General features: G+C 40.6%; 1 pseudogene; it reads right to left on the bottom strand.

Moving 5' to 3' along the window:
• Window positions 1–2,999: 2,999 nt before the first annotated feature.
• Window positions 3,000–3,559, bottom strand: LOC118658363 (annotated as a pseudogene).
• Between the last annotated feature and the right edge of the window lie 614 nt (window positions 3,560–4,173).

The raw sequence follows: 4,173 nt of genomic DNA on the forward strand, positions 1-4,173 counted from the left end.
TATTCATCTCTCTGCAGAAACCCAATGGGGAAATGGGCCAAAGAAACTAAACTCTTCTTAGATAACTTTTTAAGAGCATAAATACAGCACCAAAATTGTACCTTCCCAAAGGACAGCCTCATTTCATCCCCTTCTTGCACTGGAACATAATTAAAAAATAACCCCAACTCTAGAACTTACAAAAAAAAAAAATTGTGAAGGAACCTAGTATTCCTTAGCTGTGGCTTTACTGTTTTCTTATCCTCAGTACCACGGAGGTAAAGGGTGAATGTCTGGATTTCTACTTCACTTACCCTCTCCCAGCATCCAACGCATGCACATACGTAAAAACACTTTCCGCTGAGTTCAATATATTTTACAATCTCTAAAACTTTGTAATTAAATATCTTTGGAACTGAAGTTCTCCATGTGAATGGTAATAGCTCAATTTGTTGCTCATGTTAGAAAATAGATTAACTAGCATTTACTGAGGACTGTACCAGGCATAGTTCCAAATGCTTCACCTGTGTCATCTCATTGAATCCTCCTGAAAACCCTCCATGAGGGAGGTACTATTATTATCCTTTCACTTTTGAAAAGTGAAAATGAGGCACAGAAAAGTAAAATAGACTGCTCGGAATCAGAGAATCACACAAGCTAAACACCACCACAGCCGTGTTGACATCCTGGCCCTCTGAAGAAATAAGCGAGAGTGCTAATGTATTCAAAACCCAGACACCGGAAGTATTCGTAACCCATGTCAGTTGCTCTGACTTTAAAATACAAGGGTAAAATCGAAAGCTCAAGGATTATTTTGTCAAATCAAACTGGAATCCATGAAGGAGTGAAAGCACCTCACAATGGTGAGCACTCAAAACTTCCCTGGGGAATGTTATCCATCGTGGCTACCGAAGGAATCGGACATTACACGTGTCCTGGGGGCCAATACTCCAAGCCTCCAAGCTGTGTGAAGGTTTTTGCTGTGACCATGGCAACCCTCGTTTCCAGCTGTGTCACACCTGCTTTCCATCATCACAAGAATATGTTTGCCCAGCTAAGGAGCAGCATATTTTTGCAAATGATGATTTCAGCATATAGTTTGTCTCCAGGTTGTAACCCAGCTTTTCAGGTGAGCAAATTTAAGCCATTTCTTGGCTGTTCGTCAGAAATGCAAGAAGAAAGGAAGAAAAGGAGAGAGAAATACTTTCAAAATGACACAAATGGGATTTAATCTTACATGTCTGAGATTCAAATAAAGCTTACTCTGAGCATACATGTTTTGGTTCAGTCACTTAAGTCAACCTAATATTATCAATTCAAGGCATTTATATTACAAAAGGATCAATTTAAAGTATGTTATCATTAAAGTTTAAAAAAAGCTTTTGCACCTTCTGGGGCAATACTTTGCTAGTTTGAGTGAGCATGAGAGCGTGACAATCGTCTATCTAATTATTTGCAAAACAGAGTCCAGGGTTTCTCCTCCTTGACCGTACAGAGTGGAGCACACATAGTAATCATTTTGGAATTTGGGATTGCCTTCTATGACAATCCAAATTTTAACAATTTGCCCCCTGTTTGTTATTAGTTGTTCAGTATTATTAATCTCTCCATGTTAATTATGTTCTTTTATGTAATGTAGGAGACACATACATGGCCCCACACATTAACAGCTGTATGCTCAAAGCCAGGAATGCAATCATGATGCTTCCTTGCTTTCCCGCTTTAGAGAGAAGCTTTCTCCTCATCACGCTTTCCGGTGGGATACCTGAATAGCATTTTCAAGTATGTAGAGTTCAGGTCAGCTCAGCAGACTTAGCAGTTGTTAAGAGAAGACAGTGGAGAACAGACTGAATCAGGGAATCTCCCCCATAGAGAAGAGAAAGAAGGGATCTAAGAGAGACTGAGTGGGTGGGAGAGGGGACCTGTCTTTGATTGAGGGTGACCTTCACAATAATGCAGTGTAGCTTGGAAGAGCACAGCTTCTGCTGTTTGAATCTCTCCTCTCAGCTGTGACCATGGATCATTTACTTCACCTCACTATGCTTCATTTTTCTCATATGTAACAAGGGGATAGTTGCAGGACTTACCTCGAAAGGAATGCTGTGAGGTTAAAATGCACTAGCACATGAAAAGTGCTTAGTGGCATACCTGGAACTATAGTAGTGATAGGTATTGTGACATACAGTATAAAAGAGAAGAATAGGGTCTGTTTGGCTCTGGATAGAGTGTCGGCCCACTGAAGGGTCCTGGTTTCAATTCTGGTCAAGGGCACATACCTCAGTTGCAGGCTCCATCCCAGCCCTGGTCAGGGTGCATGCAGGAGGCAACCAATCAATGATGTTTCTCCCTCTGTGCGTCTCTCTGCCTCCCTGCCACTCTCTCTAAAAATCAATAAAAAATATTCTTGGGTAAGGATTAACAAAAAAAATAAAAATAAAAGAGAGAAGGAATAGGAAAACTTCAAATACCAAAATTTTTGGCTGACATCAGGAAATCATATCATTAATTTTTCTCACATGTTCCAGCTGTATTCATAACAAACCTCTAGTTGTTGACTAAACCTCCCTTTTTTAACTAAACCTTAGTCATGCTTTTCTGAGCCCTCTTCCAAACCAGGACTTGCCCTTGGTCAACTGAGCCTAGTTTTAGAAGAATCCTGCTAAGCCAGGTTAGCAAGAATCTCTTCAACCTTTGATATCTGATCAGGAACCTCTTCCCCCACCCTTGATCTGTAACCAAGTTCCTCTTAGTAATTCCCATCCAGTGACTCCCTCACTCTGCCCACTCACTATAAATCTCCAGCTGTCCGTGTTGTGGTCAGCATTGAGTTCAATCTTTCTCCCTATTGCAATAGTCTTTCTTTTTTATTTTATTTTTTTAGAACATCTTAAATTTTTAATCCTTTCTTTACAGGTTACCTAAGACCACTTATGATTAAGAAAACTGTACAAAGTTAGTAACTGCCACAAGCAAACGCCAGGTGGTGGCCCGAGTCAATTTTCCACAGAGTCCTGCTTTGCGGGGTGTCTGAATGCACTGCTCAGGGTCTCTGCTCACACTTGCTGGAATCAATCGTGGCAGATTTTAGTCCACAGGTCGCTTTTCCCCATATTTCTTTGTAAACTCTTCAGCATTCTTACAGAATTTTTTACGGTCCTTAGAGTATTCTTCAGCTAGGTCAGCCGAAGGGGGTGCTCAGGCTGGGGGTCATTCACCAGTGCTATGAGAGACTGGATTACTTGGTCGGTTTTCATTGCTGGCTTCCAGTTTTCAGCACTAATTACTGGCAGACAGACCTGTCCCTTTTCATCGATGTTGGGGTGATAGATCTTTGTTTTAAATGTAATCTTCGGTGGTTTGAATGGGTATTCTACTGGAAAATTGATTTCGATTCTGAAGGCCCCCTTATCATATGGAGGGTTGTCAGGAACAATAAGCCCTTGCCAAGTCAATAAATTAGCTTCATCAACCTGGATGTTACGGGAGTTTTTCATTCCACATTTGCAGATTTCTTCAAGCTCCTTCATCAGCCTCCTGCTGGCCGCCATCTTGGATCTGGTGCTGCTGCTTTCCCAGTGTGCCTTGCAATAGTCTTGACTCCTATTTCAAGAGTCTTGAATAGAGTCTTCCTTGCCTAACTCCATCCAGTGCAATTTTTCTTAACATTAATCAAGGAATAACCAACATTCTCTTTGGAAAGTCTCTGGAGTAAAAGAAAGAGAAACAAGGAGCACCTCATCCTCAAACCTCTCCTTGTCATTCCATTTCCCTTCCACCCCAACATGGTCTTCTGCGCTCAGTTAAATGGTTTTCAATGACGTGCAGTCACTGGAATTTGTTTGTAGTAAAATATAATTTATCACCCATCACATTAAAAGAACTTAAAATTTAAAAAGCAAGGGAAATGGGCAAGAATTGGGGCACTGAACCCATGAAAGTGGGGGAAAGGGTCTATTATGAGGTAGAGGGAACAAGAATGGGGGGCTGAGTATCAGAATCACAAAGTGACCCTTTTACAATTGTTGTCAAATGTGATTCCTTGATCTACAGCAAAAAATTTATTATTGTGCAATTTTTTATATGAAAACATACCCAAATCTGTAGACTAGTGAAAATAACCTCCTAATATCATTCCATTCATGACATAACCTTTGTGGAGGTGAGCCACTAACAAATAGTTATGTCTTTATTATT

This window comes from Myotis myotis, unplaced genomic scaffold (genome assembly GCF_014108235.1).
Source record: "Myotis myotis isolate mMyoMyo1 unplaced genomic scaffold, mMyoMyo1.p scaffold_m19_p_6, whole genome shotgun sequence".
NCBI classification, from domain to species: Eukaryota; Metazoa; Chordata; class Mammalia; order Chiroptera; family Vespertilionidae; genus Myotis; species Myotis myotis.